We start from the raw sequence: 21,613 nt of genomic DNA, 5'->3' as shown, positions 1-21,613 counted from the left end.
ATTTCCTTTTTCACCATAGCCCTCTATGGGCTTCCAAAAATCACTTTGCGAATTCCGCAAGAACTGTCTAAGAGAAAGGCTTCTTGAAGGAAAAGCTGTAACTCTGTGAGATGATTTCACAGAACACAAAGAAGTTTCTCAGAAAGCTTCTTTCTCTTTGTTATCGGAGGATATTTCCTTTGGCCCTATAGTCTTCAAAGGGATCCGAAATATCTGTTCTCGGATTCCACAGAAATAAGGCTAGCAAAGAGATCCACGAAATACAGATGTAACTCTGTGAGATGAATTAACAGAACACTAAGGAGTTTCTCAGAAAGCTTCTTTTCAGATTTCATCTGAGGATATTTCCTTTTTCACCATAGGCCTCTCTGGGCTCCCAAATATCCCTTTGCCAATTCCACAAGAACTGTCTTAGCGAAAGGCTTCTTGAGTGGAAAGCTGTAACTCTGTGAGATGATTTCACAGAACACAAAGAAGTTTCTCAGAAAGCTTCTTTCTCTTTGTTATCGGAGGATATTTCCTTTGGCCCTATAGACTTCAAAGGGATCCGAAATATCTGTTCTCAGATTCCACAGAAATAAGGCTAGCAAAGAGATCCACGAAATACAGATGTAACTCTGTGAGGTGAATTAACAGAACACTAAGCAGTTTCTCAGAAAGCTTCTTTCCAGATTTCATCTGAGGATAATTCCTTTTTCACCATAGCCCTCTATGGGCTTCCAAATATCACTTTGCCAATTCCACAAGAACTGTCTTAGCGAAAGGCTTCTTGATTGGAAAGCTGTAACTCTGTGAGATGATTTCACAGAACACAAAGAAGTTTCTCAGAAAGCTTCTTTCTCTTTGTTATCGGAGGATATTTCCTTTGGCCCTATAGACTTCAAAGGGATCCGAAATATCTGTTCTCAGATTCCACAGAAATAAGGCTAGCAAAGAGATCCACGAAATACAGATGTAACTCTGTGAGGTGAATTAACAGAACACTAAGCAGTTTCTCAGAAAGCTTCTTTCCAGATTTCATCTGAGGATAATTCCTTTTTCACCATAGCCCTCTATGGGCTTCCAAATATCACTTTGCCAATTCCACAAGAACTGTCTACGGGAAAGGCTTCTTGAAGGGAAAGCTGTAACTCTGTGAGATGATTTCACAGAACACAAAGAAGTTTCTCAGAAAGCTTCTTTCTCTTTGTTATCGGAGGATATTTCCTTTGGCCCTATAGTCTTCAAAGGGATCCGAAATATCTGTTCTCGGATTCCACAGAAATAAGGCTAGCAAAGAGATCCACGAAATACAGATGTAACTCTGTGAGTGGAAGTCAAACATCACAGGGCAGTTTCTCAGAAAGCTTCTTTCCAGATTCCATCTGAGGATATTTCCTTTTTCACCATAGGCCTCTATGGGCTCTGAAATATCCCTTTGCCAATTCCACAAGAACTGTCTTAGCGAAAGGCTTCTTGAGGGGAAAGCTGTAACTCTGTGAGATGATTTCACAGAACACAAAGAAGTTTCTCAGAAAGCTTCTTTCTCTTTGTTATCGGAGGATATTTCCTGTGGCCCTTTAGTCTTCAAAGGGATCCGAAATATTTGTTCTCAGATTCCACAGAAATAAGGCTAGCAAAGAGATCCACGAAATACAGATGTAACTCTGTGAGTGGAAGTCACACATCACAGAGCAGTTTCTCAGAAAGCTTCTTTCCAGATTTCATCTGAGCATATTTCCTTTTTCACCATAGCCCTCTATGGGCTTCCAAATATCCCTTTGCCAATTCCACAAGAACTGTCTTAGCGAAAGGCTTCTTGAGGGGAAAGCTGTAACTCTGTGAGATGATTTCACAGAACACGAAGACGTTTCTCAGAAAGCTTCTTTCTCTTTGTTATCGGAGGATATTTCCTTTGGCCCTATAGTCTTCAAAGGGATCCGAAATATCTGTTCTCAGATTCCACAGAAATAAGGCTAGCAAAGAGATCCACAAAATACAGATGTAATTCTGTGAGATGAATCAACAGAACACTAAGCAGTTTCTCAGAAAGCTTCTTTCCAGATTTCACCTGAGGATATTTCCTTTTTCACCATAGGCCTCTAGGGGCTCCCAAATATCACTTTGCCAATTCCACAAGAACTGTCTCAGCGAAAGGCGTCTTGAGTGGAAAGCTGTAACTCTGTGAGATGATTTCACAGAACACAAAGAATTTTCTCAGAGAGCTTCTTTCTCTTTGTTATCGGAGGATATTTCCTTTGGCCCTATAGTCTTCAAAGGGATCCGAAATATCTGTTCTCGGATTCCACAGAAATAAGGCTAGCAAAGAGATCCACGAAATACAGATGTAACTCTGTGAGATGAATTAACAGAACACTAAGCAGTTTCTCAGAAAGCTTCTTTCCAGATTTCATCTGAGGATATTGCCTTTTTCACCATAGGCCTCTATGGGCTTCGAAATATCCCTTTGCCAATTCCACAAGAACTGTCTTAGCGAAAGGCTTCTTGAGTGGAAAGCTGTAACTCTGTGAGATGATTTCACAGAACACAAAGAAGTTTCTCAGAAAGCTTCTTTCTCTTTGTTATCGGAGGATATTTCCTTTGGCCCTATAGTCTTCAAAGGGATCCGAAATATCTGTTCTCAGATTCCACAGAAATAAGGCTAGCAAAGAGATCCACGAAATACAGATGTAAGTCTGTGAGTGGAAGTCACACATCACAGAGCAGTTTCTCAGAAAGCTTCTTTCCAGATTTCATCTGGGGATATTTCCTTTTTCACCATAGCCGTCTATGGGCTTCCAAATATCACTTTGCCAATTCCACAAGAACTGTCTAAGGGAAAGGCTTCTTGAAGGGAAAGCTGTAACTCTGTGAGATGATTTCACAGAACACAAAGAAGTTTCTCAGAAAGCTTCTTTCTCTTTGTTATCGGAGGATATTTCCTTTGGCCCTATAGTCTTCAAAGGGATCCGAAATGTCTGTTCTCAGATTCCACAGAAATAAGGCTAGCAAAGAAATCCACGAAATACAGATGTAACTCTGTGAGATGAATTAACAGAACACTAAGCAGTTTCTCAGAAAACTTCTTTCCAGATTCCATCTGAGGATATTTCCTTTTTCACCATAGGCCTCTATGGGCTCTGAAATATTCCTTTGCCAATTCCATAAGAACTGTCTTAGCGAAAGGCTTCTTGAGGGGAAAGCTATAACTCTGTGAGATGATTTCACAGAACAGAAAGAAGTTTCTCAGAAAGCTTCTTTCTCTTTGTTATCGGAGGATATTTCCTTTGGCCCTATAGTCTTCAAAGGGATCCGAAATATCTGTTCTCAGATTCCACAGAAATAAGGCTAGCAAAGAGATCCACGAAATACAGATGTAACTCTGTGAGTGGAAGTCAACATCACAGAGCAGATTCTCAGAAAGCCTCTTTCCAGATTTCATCTGAGGATATTTCCTTTTTCAACATAGCCCTCTATGGGCTTTCAAATATCCCTTTGCAAAATCCACAAGAACTGTCTTAGCGAAAGGCTTCTTGAGGGGAAAGCTGTAACTCTGTGAGATGATTTCACAGAACACAAAGAAGTTTCCCAGAAAGCTTTTTTCTCTTTGTTATCGGAGGATATTTCCTTTGGCCCTATAGTCTTCAAAGGCATCCGAAATATCTGTTCTCGGATTCCACAGAAATAAGGCTAGCAAAGAGATCCACGAAATACAGATGTAACTCTGTGAGTGGAAGTCACACATCACAGAGCAGTTTCTCAGAAAGCTTCTTTCCAGATTTCATCTGAGGATATTTCCTTTTTCACCATAGCCCTCTATGGGCTTCCAAATATCACTTTGCCAATTCCACAAGAACTGTCTTAGCGAAAGGCTTCTTGAGGGGAAAGCTGTAACTCTGTGAGATGATTTCACAGAACACAAAGAAGTTTCCCAGAAAGCTTCTTTCTCTTTGTTATCGGAGGATATTTCCTTTGGCCCTATAGTCTTCAAAGGGATCCGAAATATCTGTTTCTCAGATTCCACAGAAATAAGGCTAGCAAAGAGATCCACGGAATACAGATGTAACTCTGTGAGATGAATTAACAGAACACTAAGCAGTTTCTCAGAAAGCTTCTTTCCAGATTTCATCTGAGGATATTTCCTTTTTCAACATAGGCCTGTGTGGGCTCCCAAATATCACTTTGCCAATTCCACAAGAACTGTCTTAGCGAAAGGCTTCTTGAGGAGAAAGCTGTAACTCTGTGAGGTGATTTCACAGAACACAAAGAAGTTTCTCAGAAAGCTTCTTTCTCTTTGTTATCGGAGGATATTTCCTTTGGCCCTATAGTCTTCAAAGGGATCCGAAATATCTGTTCTCAGATTCCACAGAAATAAGGCTAGCAAAGAGATCCACGAAATACAGATGTAACTCTGTGAGTGGAAGTCACACATAACAGAGCAGTTTCTCAGAAAGCTTCTTTCCTGATTTCATCTGAGGATATTTCCTTTTTCACCATAGCCCTCTATGGGCTTCCAAATATCCCTTTGCCAATTCCACAAGAACTGTCTTAGCGAAAGGTTTCTTGAGGGGAAAGCTGTAACTCTGTGAGATGATTTCACAGAACACAAAGAAGTTTCTCAGAAAGCTTCTTTCTCTTTGTTATCGGAGGATATTTCCTTTGACCCTATAGTCTTCAAAGGGATCCGAAATATCTGTTCTCAGATTCCACAGAAATAAGGCTAGCAAAGAGATCCACGAAATACAGATGTAACTCTGTGAGTGGAAGTCACACATCACAGGGCAGTTTCTCAGAAAGCTTCTTTCCAGATTTCATCTGAGGATATTTCCTTTTTCACCATAGCCCTCTATGGGCTTCCAAATATCCCTGTGCCAATTCCACAAGAACTGTCTTAGCGAAATGCTTCTTGAAGGGAAAGCTGTAACTCTGTGAGAAGATTTCACAGAACACAAAGAAGTTTCTCAGAAAGCTTCTTTCTCTTTGTTATCGGAGGATATTTCCTTTGGCCCTATAGTCTTCAAAGGGATCCGAAATATCTGTTCTCAGATTCTACAGAAATAAGGCTAGCAAAGAGATCCACGAAATACAGATGTAACTCTGTGAGGTGAATTAACAGAACACTAAGCAGTTTCTCAGAAAGCTTCTTTCCAGATTTCATCTGAGGATAATTCCTTTTTCACCATAGCCCTCTATGGGCTTCCAAATATCACTTTGCCAATTCCACAAGAACTGTCTACGGGAAAGGCTTCTTGAAGGGAAAGCTGTAACTCTGTGAGATGATTTCACAGAACACAAAGAAGTTTCTCAGAAAGCTTCTTTCTCTTTGTTATCGGAGGATATTTCCTGTGGCCCTTTAGTCTTCAAAGGGATCCGAATTATCTGTTCTCAGATTCCACAGAAATAAGGCTAGCAAAGAGATCCACGAAATACAGATGTAACTATGTGAGTGGAAGTCACACATCACAGGGCAGTTTCTCAGAAAGCTTCTTTCCAGATTTCATCTGAGGATATTTCATTTTTCACCATAGCCCTCTATGGGCTTCCAAATATCCCTTTGCCAATTCCACAAGAACTGTCCTGGCGAAAGGCGTCTTGAAGGGAAAGCTGTAACTCTGTGAGATGATTTCACAGAACACAAATAAGTTTCTCATAAAGCTTCTGTCTCTTTGTTATCGGAGGATATTTCCTTTGACCCTATAGTCTTCAAAGGGATCCGAAATATCTGTTCTCAGATTCCACAGAAATAAGGCTAGCAAAGAGATCCACGAAATACAGATGTAACTCTGTGAGTGGAAGTCACACATCACAGAGCAGTTTCTCAGAAACTTCTTTCAAGATTTCATCTGAGGATATTTCCTTTTTCACCATAGCCCTCTATGGGCTTCCTAATATCACTTTGCCAATTCCACAAGAACTGTCTAAGAGAAAGGCTTCTTGAAGGGAAAGCTGTAACTCTGTGAGATGATTTCACAGAACACAAAGAAGTTTCTCAGAAAGCTTCTTTCTCTTTGTTATCGGAGGATATTTCCTTTGGCCCTATAGACTTCAAAGGGATCCGAAATATCTGTTCTCAGATTCCACAGAAATAAGGCTAGCAAAGAGATCCACGAAATACAGATGTAACTCTGTGAGATGAATTAACAGAACACTAAGCAGTTTCTCAGAAAGCTTCTTTCCAGATTCCATCTGAGGATATTTCCTTTTTCACCATAGGCCTCTATGGGCTCTGAAATATCCCTTTGCCAATTCCACAAGAACTGTCTTAGCGAAAGGCTTCTTGAGTGGAAAGCTGTAACTCTGTGAGATGATTTCACAGAACAGAAAGAAGTTTCTCAGAAAGCTTCTTTCTCTTTGTTATCGGAGGATATTTCCTTTGGCCCTATAATCTTCAAAGGGATCCGAAATATCTGTTCTCAGATTCCACAGAAATAAGGCTAGCAAAGAGATCCACGAAATACAGATGTAACTCTATGAGTGGAAGTCACACATCACAGAGCAGATTCTCAGAAAGCTTCTTTCCAGATTTCATCTGAGGATATTTCCTTTTTCACCATAGCCCTCTAGGGGCTTCCAAATATCACTTTGCCAATTCCACAAGAACTGTCTTAGCGAAAGGCTTCTTGAGGGGAAAGCTGTAACTCTGTGAGATGATTTCACAGAACACAAAGAAGTTTCTCAGAGAGCTTCTTTCTCTTTGTTATCGGAGGATATTTCCTTTGGCCCTATAGTCTTCAAAGGGATCCGAAATATCTGTTCTCAGATTCCACAGAAATAAGGCTAGCAAAGAGATCCACGGAATACAGATGTAACTCTGTGAGATGAATTAACAGAACACTAAGCAGTTTCTCAGAAAGCTTCTTTCCAGATTTCATCTGAGGATATTTCCTTTTTCAACATAGGCCTGTGTGGGCTCCCAAATATCACTTTGCCAATTCCACAAGAACTGTCTTAGCGAAAGGCTTCTTGAGGAGAAAGCTGTAACTCTGTGAGGTGATTTCACAGAACACAAAGAAGTTTCTCAGAAAGCTTCTTTCTCTTTGTTATCGGAGGATATTTCCTTTGGCCCTATAGTCTTCCAAGGGATCCGAAATATCTGTTCTCAGATTCCACAGAAATAAGGCTAGCAAAGAGATCCACGAAATACAGATGTAACTCTGTGAGTGGAAGTCACACATAACAGAGCAGTTTCTCAGAAAGCTTCTTTCCTGATTTCATCTGAAGATATTTCCTTTTTCACCATAGCCCTCTATGGGCTTCCAAATATCCCTTTGCCAATTCCACAAGAACTGTCTTAGCGAAAGGTTTCTTGAGGGGAAAGCTGTAACTCTGTGAGATGATTTCACAGAACACAAAGAAGTTTCTCAGAAAGCTTCTTTCTCTTTGTTATCGGAGGATATTTCCTTTGACCCTGTAGTCTTCAAAGGGATCCGAAATATCTGTTCTCAGATTCCACAGAAATAAGGCTAGCAAAGAGATCCACGAAATACAGATGTAACTCTGTGAGTGGAAGTCACACATCACAGGGCAGTTTCTCAGAAAGCTTCTTTCCAGATTTCATCTGAGGATATTTCCTTTTTCACCATAGCCCTCTATGGGCTTCCAAATATCCCTTTGCCAATTCCACAAGAACTGTCTTAGCGAAATGCTTCTTGAAGGGAAAGCTGTAACTCTGTGAGATGATTTCACAGAACACAAAGAAGTTTCTCAGAAAGCTTCTTTCTCTTTGTTATCGGAGGATATTTCCTTTGGCCCTATACTCTTCAAAGGGATCCGAAATATCTGTTCTCAGATTCTACAGAAATAAGGCTAGCAAAGAGATCCACGAAATACAGATGTAACTCTGTGAGGTGAATTAACAGAACACTAAGCAGTTTCTCAGAAAGCTTCTTTCCAGATTTCATCAGAGGATAATTCCTTTTTCACCATAGCCCTCTATGGGCTTCCAAATATCACTTTGCCAATTCCACAAGAACTGTCTACGGGAAAGGCTTCTTGAAGGGAAAGCTGTAACTCTGTGAGATGATTTCACAGAACACAAAGAAGTTTCTCAGAAAGCTTCTTTCTCTTTGTTATCGGAGGATATTTCCTTTGGCCCTATAGTCTTCAAAGGGATCCGAAATATCTGTTCTCAGATTCCAGAGAAATAAGGCTAGCAAAGAGATCCACAAAATACAGATGTAACTCTGTGAGTGGAAGTCAAACATCACAGCGCAGTTTCTCAGAAAGCTTCTTTCCAGATTCCATCTGAGGATATTTCCTTTTTCACCATAGGCCTCTATGGGCTCTGAAATATCCCTTTGCCAATTCCACAAGAACTGTCTTAGCGAAAGGCTTCTTGAGGGGAAAGCTGTAACTCTGTGAGATGATTTCACAGAACACAAAGAAGTTTCTCAGAAAGCTTCTTTCTCTTTGTTATCAGAGGATATTTCCTGTGGCCCTTTAGTCTTCAAAGGGATCCGAAATATCTGTTCTCAGATTCCACAGAAATAAGGCTAGCAAAGAGATCCACGAAATACAGATGTAACTCTGTGAGTGGAAGTCACACATCACAGAGCAGTTTCTCAGAAAGCTTCTTTCCAGATTTCATCTGAGGATATTTCCTTTTTCACCATAGCCCTCTATGGGCTTCCAAATATCCCTTTGCCAATTCCACAAGAACTGTCCTGGCGAAAGGCGTCTTGAAGGGAAAGCTGTAACTCTGTGAGATGATTTCACAGAACACAAAGAAGTTTCTCAGAAAGCTTCTTTCTCTTTGTTATCGGAGGATATTTCCTTTGACCCTATAGTCTTCAAAGGGATCCGAAATATCTGTTCTCAGATTCCACAGAAATAAGGTTAGCAAAGAGATCCACGAAATACAGATGTAACTCTGTGAGTGGAAGTCACCCATCACAGAGCAGTTTCTCAGAAAGCTTCTCTCCAGATTTCATCGGAGGATATTTCCTTTTTCACCATAGCCCTCTATGGGCTTCCAAATATCACTTTGCCAATTCCACAAGAACTGTCTAAGAGAAAGGCTTCTTGAAGGGAAAGCTGTAACTCTGTGAGATGATTTCACAGAACACAAAGAAGTTTCTCAGAAAGCTTCTTTCTCTTTGTTATCGGAGGATATTTCCTTTGGCCCTATAGTCTTCAAAGGGATCCGAAATATCTGTTCTCAGATTCCACAGAAATAAGGCTAGCAAAGAGATCCACGAAATACAGATGTAACTCTGTGAGATGAATTAACAGAACACTAAGCAGTTTCTCAGAAAGCTTCTTTCCAGATTCCATCTGAGGATATTTCCTTTTTCACCATAGGCCTCTATGGGCTCTGAAATATCCCTTTGCCAATTCCACAAGAACTGTCTTAGCGAAAGGCTTCTTGAGGGGAAAGCTGTAACTCTGTGAGATGATTTCACAGAACATAAAGAAGTTTCTCAGAAAGCTTCTGTCTCTTTGTTATCGGAGGATATTTCCTTTGGCCCTATAATCTTCAAAGGGATCCGAAATATCTGTTCTCAGATTCCACAGAAATAAGGCTAGCAAAGAGATCCACGAAATACAGATGTAACTCTATGAGTGGAAGTCACACATCACAGAGCAGTTTCTCAGAAAGCTTCTTTCCAGATTTCATCTGAGGATATTTCCTTTTTCACCATAGCCCTCTATGGGCTTCCAAATATCACTTTGCCAATTCCACAAGAACTGTCTTAGCGAAAGGCTTCTTGAGGGGAAAGCTGTAACTCTGTGAGATGATTTCACAGAACAGAAAGAAGTTTCTCAGAAAGCTTCTTTCTCTTTGTTATCGGAGGATATTTCCTTTGGCCCTATAGTCTTCAAAGGGATCCGAAATATCTGTTCTCAGATTCCACAGAAATAAGGCTAGCAAAGAGATCCACGGAATACAGATGTAACCCTGTGAGATGAATTAACAGAACACTAAGCAGTTTCTCAGAAACCTTCTTTCCAGATTTCATCTGAGGATATTTCCTTTTTCAACATAGGCCTGTGTGGGCTCCCAAATATCACTTTGCCAATTCCTCAAGAACTGTCTTAGCGAAAGGCTTCTTGAGGAGAAAGCTGTAACTCTGTGAGGTGATTTCACAGAACACAAAGAAGTTTCTCAGAAAGCTTCTTTCTCTTTGTTATCGGAGGATATTTCCTTTGGCCCTATAGTCTTCAAAGGGATCCGAAATATCTGTTCTCAGATTTCACAGAAATAAGGCTAGCAAAGAGATCCACGAAATACAGATGTAACTCTGCGAGTGGAAGTCACACATAACAGAGCAGTTTCTCAGAAAGCTTCTTTCCTGATTTCATCTGAAGATATTTCCTTTTTCACCATAGCCCTCTATGGGCTTCCAAATATCCCTTTGCCAATTCCACAAGAACTGTCTTAGCGAAAGGTTTCTTGAGGGGAAAGCTGTAACTCTGTGAGATGATTTCACAGAACACAAAGAAGTTTCTCAGAAAGCTTCTTTCTCTTTGTTATCGGAGGATATTTCCCTTGACCCTATAGTCTTCAAAGGGATCCGAAATATCTGTTCTCAGATTCCACAGAAATAAGACTAGCAAAGAGATCCACGAAATACAGATGTAACTCTGTGAGTGGAAGTCACACATCACAGGGCAGTTTCTCAGAAAGCTTCTTTCCAGATTTCATCTGAGGATATTTCCTTTTTCACCATAGCCCTCTATGGGCTTCCAAATATCCCTTTGCCAATTCCACAAGAACTGTCTTAGCGAAATGCTTCTTGAAGGGAAAGCTGTAACTCTGTGAGATGATTTCACAGAACACAAAGAAGTTTCTCAGAAAGCTTCTTTCTCTTTGTTATCGGAGGATATTTCCTTTGGCCCTATAGTCTTCAAAGGGATCCGAAATATCTGTTCTCAGATTCTACAGAAATAAGGCTAGCAAAGAGATCCACGAAATACAGATGTAACTCTGTGAGGTGAATTAACAGAACACTAAGCAGTTTCTCAGAAAGCTTCTTTCCAGATTTCATCTGAGGATAATTCCTTTTTCACCATAGCCCTCTATGGGCTTCCAAATATCACTTTGCCAATTCCACAAGAACTGTCTACGGGAAAGGCTTCTTGAAGGGAAAGCTGTAACTCTGTGAGATGATTTCACAGAACACAAAGAAGTTTCTCAGAAAGCTTCTTTCTCTTTGTTATCGGAGGATATTTCCTTTGGCCCTATAGTCTTCAAAGGGATCCGAAATATCTGTTCTCAGATTCCAGAGAAATAAGGCTAGCAAAGAGATCCACGAAATACAGATGTAACTCTGTGAGTGGAAGTCAAACATCACAGGGCAGTTTCTCAGAAAGCTTCTTTCCAGATTCCATCTGAGGATATTTCCTTTTTCACCATAGGCCTCTATGGGCTCTGAAATATCCCTTTGCCAATTCCACAAGAACTGTCTTAGCGAAAGGCTTCTTGAGGGGAAAGCTGTAACTCTGTGAGATGATTTCACAGAACACAAAGAAGTTTCTCAGAAAGCTTCTTTCTCTTTGTTATCGGAGGATATTTCCTGTGGCCCTTTAGTCTTCAAAGGGATCCGAAGTATCTGTTCTCAGAATCCACAGAAATAAGGCTAGCAAAGAGATCCACGAAATACAGATGTAACTCTGTGAGTGGAAGTCACACATCACAGAGCAGTTTCTCAGAAAGCTTCTTTCCAGATTTCATCTGAGGATATTTCCTTTTTCACCATAGCCCTCTATGGGCTTCCAAATATCCCTTTGCCAATTCCACAAGAACTGTCTTAGCGAAAGGCTTCTTGAGGGCAAAGCTGTAACTCTGTGAGATGATTTCACAGAACAGAAAGAAGTTTCTCAGAAAGCTTCTTTCTCTTTGTTATCGGAGGATATTTCCTTTGGCCCTATAGTCTTCAAAGGGATCCGTAATATCTGTTCTCAGATTCCACAGAAATAAGGCTAGCAAAGAGATCCACGAAATACAGATGTAACTCTGTGAGATGAATTAACAGAACACTAAGCAGTTTCTCAGAAAGCTTCTTTCCAGATTTCATCTGAGGATATTTCCTTTTTCACCATAGCCCTCTATGGGCTCCCAAATATCCCTTTGCCAATTCCACAAGAACTGTCTTAGCGAAAGGCTTCTTGAGGGGAAAGCTGTAACTCTGTGAGATGATTTCACAGAACACAAAGAAGTTTCTCAGAAAGCTTCTTTCTCTTTGTTATCGGAGGATATTTCCTTTGGCCCTATAGTCTTCAAAGGGATCCGAAATATCTGTTCTCAGATTCCACAGAAATAAGGCTAGCAAAGAGATCCACGAAATACAGATGTAACTCTGTGAGTGGAAGTCACACATAACAGAGCAGTTTCTCAGAAAGCTTCTTTCCTGATTTCATCTGAGGATATTTCCTTTTTCCCCATAGCCCTCTATGGGCTTCCAAATATCCCTTTGCCAATTCCACAAGAACTGTCTTAGCGAAAGGCTTCTTGAGGGGAAAGCTGTAACTCTGTGAGATGATTTCACAGAACACAAAGAAGTTTCTCAGAAAGCTTCTTTCTCTTTGTTATCGGAGGATATTTCCTTTGGCCCTATAGTCTTCAAAGGGTTCCGAAATATCTGTTCTCAGATTCCACAGAAATAAGGCTAGCAAAGAGATCCACGAAATACAGATGTAACTCTGTGAGTGGAAGTCACACATAACAGAGCAGTTTCTCAGAAAGCTTCTTTCCAGATTTCATCTGAGGATATTTCCTTTATCACCATAGCCCTCTATGGGCTTCAAAATATCCCTTTGCCAATTCCACAAGAACTGTCTAAGCGAAAGGCTTCTTGAGGGGAAAGCTGTAACTCTGTGAGATGATTTCACAGAACACAAAGAAGTTTCTCAGAAAGCTTCTTTCTCTTTGTTATCGGAGGATATTTCCTTTGGCCCCATAGTCTTCAAAGGGATCCGAAATATCTGTTCTCAGATTCCACAGAAATAAGGCTAGCAAAGAGATCCACGAAATACAGATGTAATTCTGTGAGATGAATTAACAGAACACTAAGCAGTTTCTCAGAAGGCTTCTTTCCAGATTTCATCTGAGGATATTTCCTTTTTCACCAAAGTCCTGTAGGGGCTCCCAAATATCACTTTGCCAATTCCACAAGAACTGTCTCAGCGAAAGGCTTCTTGAGTGGAAAGCTGTAACTCTGTGAGATGATTTCACAGAACACAAAGAAGTTTCTCAGAAAGCTTCTTTCTCTTTGTTATCGGAGGATATTTCCTTTGGCCCTATAGTCTTCAAAGGGATCCGAAATATCTGTTCTCGGATTCCACAGAAATAAGGCTAGCAAAGAGATCCACGAAATACAGATGTAACTCTGTGAGATGAATTAACAGAACACTAAGCAGTTTCTCAGAAAGCTTCTTTCCAGATTTCATCTGAGGATATTTCCTTTTTCACCATAGGCCTCTATGGGCTTCGAAATATCCCTTTGCCAATTCCACAAGAACTGTCTTAGCGAAAGGCTTCTTGAGTGGAAAGCTGTAACTCTGTGAGATGATTTCACAGAACACAAAGAAGTTTCTCAGAAAGCTTCTTTCTCTTTGTTATCGGAGGATATTTCCTTTGGCCCTATAGTCTTCAAAGGGATCCGAAATATCTGTTCTCAGATTCCACAGAAATAAGGCTAGCAAAGAGATCCACGAAATACAGATGTAACTCTGTGAGTGGAAGTCACACATCACAGGGCAGTTTCTCAGAAAGCTTCTTTCCAGATTTCATCTGAGGATATTTCCTTTTTCACCATAGCCCTCTATGGGCTTCCAAATATCCCTTTGCCAATTCCACAAGAACTGTCTTAGCAAAAGGCGTCGTGAAGGGAAAGCTGTAACTCTGTGAGATGATTTCACAGAACACAAAGAAGTTTCTCAGAAAGCTTCTTTCTCTTTGGTATCGGAGGATATTTCCTTTGGCCCTATAGTCTTCAAAGGTATCCGAAATATCTGTTCTCAGATTCCAGAGAAATAAGGCTAGCAAAGAGATCCACGAAATACAGATGTAACTCTGTGAGTGGAAGTCAAACATCACAGGGCAGTTTCTCAGAAAGCTTCTTTCCAGATTCCATCTGAGGATATTTCCTTTTTCACCATAGGCCTCTATGGGCTCTGAAATATCCCTTTGCCAATTCCACAAGAACTGTCTTAGTGAAAGGCTTCTTGAGGGGAAAGCTGTAACTCTGTGAGATGATTTCACAGAACACAAAGAAGTTTCTCAGAAAGCTTCTTTCTCTTTGTTATCGGAGGATATTTCCTTTGGCCCTATAGTCTTCAAAGGGATCCGAAATATCTGTTCTCAGATTCCACAGAAATAAGGCTAGCAAAGAGATCCACGAAATACAGATGTAACTCTGTGAGTGGAAGTCACACATAACAGAGCAGTTTCTCAGAAAGCTTCTTTCCAGATTTCATCTGAGGATATTTCCTTTTTCAACATAGGTCTGCGTGGGCTCCCAAATATCACTTTGCCAATTCCACAAGAACTGTCTTAGCGAAAGGCTTCTTGAGGGGAAAGCTGTAACTCTGTGAGATGATTTCACAGAACACAAAGAAGTTTCTCAGAAAGCTTCTTTCTCTTTGTTATCGGAGGATATTTCCTTTGGCCCTATAGTCTTCAAAGGGATCCGAAATATCTGTTCTCATATTCCACAGAAATAAGGCTAGCAAAGAGATCCACGAAATACAGATGTAACTCTGTGAGTGGAAGTCACACATAACAGAGCAGTTTCTCAGAAAGCTTCTTTCCAGATTTCATCTGAGGATATTTCCTTTTTCACCATAGCCCTCTATGGGCTTCCAAATATCCCTTTGCCAATTCCACAAGAACTGTCTTAGCGAAAGGCTTCTTGAGGGGAAAGCTGTAACTCTGTGAGATGATTTCACAGAACACGAAGAAGTTTCTCAGAAAGCTTCTTTCTCTTTGTTATCGGAGGATATTTCCTTTGGCCCTATAGTCTTCAAAGGGATCCGAAATATCTGTTCTCAGATTCCACAGAAATAAGGCTAGCAAAGAGATCCACGAAATACAGATGTAATTCTGTGAGATGAATCAACAGAACACTAAGCAGTTTCTCAGAAAGCTTCTTTCCAGATTTCATCTGAGGATATTTCCTTTTTCACCAAAGTCCTGTAGGGGCTCCCAAATATCACTTTGCCAATTCCACAAGAACTGTCTCAGCGAAAGGCGTCTTGAGTGGAAAGCTGTAACTTTGTGAGATGATTTCACAGAACACAAAGAAGTTTCTCAGAGAGCTTCTTTCTCTTTGTTATCGGAGGATATTTCCTTTGGCCCTATAGTCTTCAAAGGGATCCGAAATATCTGTTCTCGGATTCCACAGAAATAAGGCTAGCAAAGAGATCCACGAAATACAGATGTAACTCTGTGAGATGAATTAACAGAACACTAAGCAGTTTCTCAGAAAGCTTCTTTCCAGATTTCATCTGAGGATATTTCCTTTTTCACCATAGGCCTCTTTGGGCTTCGAAATATCCCTTTGCCAATTCCACAAGAACTGTCTTAGCGAAAGGCTTCTTGAGTGGAAAGCTGTAACTGTGTGAGATGATTTCAAAGAACACAAAGAAGTTTCTCAGAAAGCTTCTTTCTCTTTGTTATGGGAGGATATTTCCTTTGGCCCTATAGTCTTCAAAGGGATCCGAAATATCTGTTCTCAGATTCCACAGAAATAAGGCTAGCAAAGAGATCCACGAAATACAGATGTAACTCTGTGAGTGAAAGTCACACATAACAGAGCAGTTTCTCAGAAAGCTTCTTTCCAGATTTCATCTGAGGATATTTCCTTTTTCACCATAGCCCTCTATGGGCTTCCAAATATCCCTTTGCCAATTCCACAAGAACTGTCTTAGCGAAAGGCTTCTTGAGGGGAAAGCTGTAACTCTGTGAGATGATTTCACAGAACACAAAGAAGTTTCTCAGAAAGCTTCTTTCTCTTTGTTATCGGAGGATATTTCCTTTGGCCCTATAGTCTTCAAAGGGTTCCGAAATATCTGTTCTCAGATTCCACAGAAATAAGGCTAGCAAAGAGATCCACGAAATACAGATGTAACTCTGTGAGTGGAAGTCACACATAACAGAGCAGTTTCTCAGAAAGCTTCTTTCCAGATTTCATCTGAGGATATTTCCTTTATCACCATAGCCCTCTATGGGCTTCAAAATATCCCTTTGCCAATTCCACAAGAACTGTCTTAGCGAAAGGCTTCTTGAGGGGAAAGCTGTAACTCTGTGAGATGATTTCACAGAACACAAAGAAGTTTCTCAGAAAGCTTCTTTCTCTTTGTTATCGGAGGATATTTCCTTTGGCCCCATAGTCTTCAAAGGGATCCGAAATATCTGTTCTCAGATTCCACAGAAATAAGGCTAGCAAAGAGATCCACGAAATACAGATGTAATTCTGTGAGATGAATTAACAGAACACTAAGCAGTTTCTCAGAAGGCTTCTTTCCAGATTTCATCTGAGGATATTTCCTTTTTCACCAAAGTCCTGTAGGGGCTCCCAAATATCACTTTGCCAATTCCACAAGAACTGTCTCAGCGAAAGGCTTCTTGAGTGGAAAGCTGTAACTCTGTGAGATGATTTCACAGAACACAAAGAAGTTTCTCAGAAAGCTTCTTTCTCTTTGTTATCGGAGGATATTTCCTTTGGCCCTATAGTCTTCAAAGGGATCCGAAATATCTGTTCTCGGATTCCACAGAAATAAGGCTAGCAAAGAGATCCACGAAATACAGATGTAACTCTGTGAGATGAATTAACAGAACACTAAGCAGTTTCTCAGAAAGCTTCTTTCCAGATTTCATCTGAGGATATTTCCTTTTTCACCATAGGCCTCTATGGGCTTCGAAATATCCCTTTGCCAATTCCACAAGAACTGTCTTAGCGAAAGGCTTCTTGAGTGGAAAGCTGTAACTCTGTGAGATGATTTCACAGAACACAAAGAAGTTTCTCAGAAAGCTTCTTTCTCTTTGTTATCGGAGGATATTTCCTTTGGCCCTATAGTCTTCAAAGGGATCCGAAATATCTGTTCTCAGATTCCACAGAAATAAGGCTAGCAAAGAGATCCACGAAATACAGATGTAACTCTGTGAGTGGAAGTCACACATCACAGGGCAGTTTCTCAGAAAGCTTCTTTCCAGATTTCATCTGAGGATATTTCCTTTTTCACCATAGCCCTCTATGGGCTTCCAAATATCCCTTTGCCAATTCCACAAGAACTGTCTTAGCAAAAGGCGTCGTGAAGGGAAAGCTGTAACTCTGTGAGATGATTTCACAGAACACAAAGAAGTTTCTCAGAAAGCTTCTTTCTCTTTGGTATCGGAGGATATTTCCTTTGGCCCTATAGTCTTCAAAGGGATCCGAAATATCTGTTCTCATATTCCACAGAAATAAGGCTAGCAAAGAGATCCACGAAATACAGATGTAACTCTGTGAGTGGAAGTCACACATAACAGAGCAGTTTCTCAGAAAGCTTCTTTCCAGATTTCATCTGAGGATATTTCCTTTTTCACCATAGCCCTCTATGGGCTTCCAAATATCCCTTTGCCAATTCCACAAGAACTGTCTTAGCGAAAGGCTTCTTGAGGGGAAAGCTGTAACTCTGTGAGATGATTTCACAGAACACGAAGAAGTTTCTCAGAAAGCTTCTTTCTCTTTGTTATCGGAGGATATTTCCTTTGGCCCTATAGTCTTCAAAGGGATCCGAAATATCTGTTCTCAGATTCCACAGAAATAAGGCTAGCAAAGAGATCCACGAAATACAGATGTAATTCTGTGAGATGAATCAACAGAACACTAAGCAGTTTCTCAGAAAGCTTCTTTCCAGATTTCATCTGAGGATATTTCCTTTTTCACCAAAGTCCTGTAGGGGCTCCCAAATATCACTTTGCCAATTCCACAAGAACTGTCTCAGCGAAAGGCGTCTTGAGTGGAAAGCTGTAACTTTGTGAGATGATTTCACAGAACACAAAGAAGTTTCTCAGAGAGCTTCTTTCTCTTTGTTATCGGAGGATATTTCCTTTGGCCCTATAGTCTTCAAAGGGATCCGAAATATCTGTTCTCGGATTCCACAGAAATAAGGCTAGCAAAGAGATCCACGAAATACAGATGTAACTCTGTGAGATGAATTAACAGAACACTAAGCAGTTTCTCAGAAAGCTTCTTTCCAGATTTCATCTGAGGATATTTCCTTTTTCACCATAGGCCTCTTTGGGCTTCGAAATATCCCTTTGCCAATTCCACAAGAACTGTCTTAGCGAAAGGCTTCTTGAGTGGAAAGCTGTAACTGTGTGAGATGATTTCAAAGAACACAAAGAAGTTTCTCAGAAAGCTTCTTTCTCTTTGTTATGGGAGGATATTTCCTTTGGCCCTATAGTCTTCAAAGGGATCCGAAATATCTGTTCTCAGATTCCACAGAAATAAGGCTAGCAAAGAGATCCACGAAATACAGATGTAACTCTGTGAGTGGAAGTCACACATAACAGAGCAGTTTCTCAGAAAGCTTCTTTCCAGATTTCATCTGAGGATATTTCCTTTTTCACCATAGCCCTCTATGGGCTTCCAAATATCCCTTTGCCAATTCCACAAGAACTGTCTTAGCGAAAGGCTTCTTGAGGGGAAAGCTGTAACTCTGTGAGATGATTTCACAGAACACAAAGAAGTTTCTCAGAAAGCTTCTTTCTCTTTGTTATCGGAGGATATTTCCTTTGGCCCTATAGTCTTCAAAGGGATCCGAAATATCTGTTCTCAGATTCCACAGAAATAAGGCTAGCAAAGAGATCCACGAAATACAGATGTAATTCTGTGAGATGAATTAACAGAACACTAAGCAGTTTCTCAGAAAGCTTCTTTCCAGATTTCATCTGAGGATATTTCCTTTTTCACCAAAGTCCTGTAGGGTCTCCCAAATATCACTTTGCCAATTCCACAAGAACTGTCTCAGGGAAAGGCTTCTTGAGTGGAAAGCTGTAACTCTGTGAGATGATTTCACAGAACACAAAGAAGTTTCTCAGAAAGCTTCTTTCTCTTTGTTATCGGAGGATATTTCCTTTGGCCCTATAGTCTTCAAAGGGATCCGAAATATCTGTTCTCGGATTCCACAGAAATAAGGCTAGCAAAGAGATCCACGAAATACAGATGTAACTCTGTGAGATGAATTAACAGAACACTAAGCAGTTTCTCAGAAACCTTCTTTCCAGATTTCATCTGAGGATATTTCCTTTTTCAACATAGGCCTGTGTGGGCTCCCAAATATCACTTTGCCAATTCCACAAGAACTGTCTTAGCGAAAGGCTTCTTGAGGGGAAAGCTGTAACTCTGTGAGATGATTTCACAGAACACAAAGAAGTTTCTCAGAAAGCTTCTTTCTCTTTGTTATGGGAGGATATTTCCTTTGGCCCTATAGTCTTCAAAGGGATCCGAAATATCTGTTCTCAGATTCCACAGAAATAAGGCTAGCAAAGAGATCCACGAAATACAGATGTAACTCTGTGAGTGGAAGTCACACATAACAGAGCAGTTCCTCAGAAAGCTTCTTTCCAGATTTCATCTGAGGATATTTCCTTTTTCACCATAGCCCTCTATGGGCTTCCAAATATCCCTTTGCCAATTCCACAAGAACTGTCTTAGCGAAAGGCTTCTTGAGGGGAAAGCTGTAACTCTGTGAGATGATTTCACAGAACACAAAGAAGTTTCTCAGAAAGCTTCTTTCTCTTTGGTATCGGAGGATATTTCCTTTGGCCCTATAGTCTTCAAAGGGATCCGAAATATCTGTTCTCAGATTCCACAGAAATAAGGCTAGCAAAGAGATCCACGAAATACAGATGTAATTCTGTGAGATGAATTAACAGAACACTAAGCAGTTTCTCAGAAAGCTTCTTTCCAGATTTCATCTGAGGATATTTCCTTTTTCACCAAAGTCCTGTAGGGGCTCCCAAATATCACTTTGCCAATTCCACAAGAACTGTCTCAGCGAAAGGCTTCTTGAGTGGAACGCTGCAACTCTGTGAGATGATTTCACAGAACACAAAGAAGTTTCTCAGAAAGCTTCTTTCTCTTTGTTATCGGAGGATATTTCCTTTGGCCCTATAGTCTTCAAAGGGATCCGAAATATCTGTTCTCGGATTCCACAGAAATAAGGCTAGCAAAGAGATCCACGAAATACAGATGTAACTCTGTGAGATGAATTAACAGAACACTAAGCAGTGTCTCAGAAAGCTTCTTTCCAGATTTCATCTGAGGATATTTCCTTTTTCACCATAGGCCTCTATGGGCTTCGAAATATCCCTTTGCCAATTCCACAAGAACTGTCTTAGCGAAAGGCTTCTTGAGTGGAAAGCTGTAACTCTGTGAGATGATTTCACAGAACACAAAGAAGTTTCTCAGAAAGCTTCTTTCTCTTTGTTATCGGAGGATATTTCCTTTGGCCCTATAGTCTTCAAAGGGATCCGAAATATCTGTTCTCAGATTCCACAGAAATAAGGCTAGCAAAGAGATCCACGAAATACAGATGTAACTCTGTGAGTGGAAGTCACACATCACAGGGCAGTTTCTCAGAAAGCTTCTTTCCAGATTTCATCTGAGGATATTTCCTTTTTCACCATAGCCCTCTATGGGCTTCCAAATATCCCTTTGCCAATTCCACAAGAACTGTCTTAGCAAAAGGCGTCTTGAAGGGAAAGCTGTAACTCTGTGAGATGATTTCACAGAACACAAAGAAGTTTCTCAGAAAGCTTCTTTCTCTTTGTTATCGGAGGATATTTCCTTTGGCCCTATAGTCTTCAAAGGGATCCGAAATATCTGTTCTCAGATTCCAGAGAAATAAGGCTAGCAAAGAGATCCACGAAATACAGATGTAACTCTGTGAGTGGAAGTCAAACATCACAGGGCAGTTTCTCAGAAAGCTTCTTTCCAGATTCCATCTGAGGATATTTCCTTTTTCACCATAGGCCTCTATGGGCTCTGAAATATCCCTTTGCCAATTCCACAAGAACTGTCTTAGTGAAAGGCTTCTTGAGGGGAAAGCTGTAACTCTGTGAGATGATTGCACAGAACACAAAGAAGTTTCTCAGAAAGCTTCTTTCTCTTTGTTATCGGAGGATATTTCCTTTGGCCCTATAGTCTTCAAAGGGATCCGAAATATCTGTTCTCAGATTCCACAGAAATAAGGCTAGCAAAGAGATCCACGAAATACAGATGTAACTCTGTGAGTGGAAGTCACACATAACAGAGCAGTTTCTCAGAAAGCTTCTTTCCAGATTTCATCTGAGGATATTTCCTTTTTCAACATAGGTCTGCGTGGGCTCCCAAATATCACTTTGCCAATTCCACAAGAACTGTCTTAGCGAAAGGCTTCTTGAGGGGAAAGCTGTAACTCTGTGAGATGATTTCACAGAACACAAAGAAGTTTCTCAGAAAGCTTCTTTCTCTTTGTTATCGGAGTATATTTCCTTTGGCCCTATAGTCTTCAAAGGGATCCGAAATATCTGTTCTCATATTCCACAGAAATAAGGCTAGCAAAGAGATCCACGAAATACAGATGTAACTCTGTGAGTGGAAGTCACACATAACAGAGCAGTTTCTCAGAAAGCTTCTTTCCAGATTTCATCTGAGGATATTTC

This window comes from Macaca mulatta, chromosome 17 (genome assembly GCF_049350105.2).
Source record: "Macaca mulatta isolate MMU2019108-1 chromosome 17, T2T-MMU8v2.0, whole genome shotgun sequence".
NCBI classification, from domain to species: domain Eukaryota; kingdom Metazoa; phylum Chordata; class Mammalia; order Primates; family Cercopithecidae; genus Macaca; species Macaca mulatta.
This window is presented reverse-complemented; position numbering follows the sequence as displayed.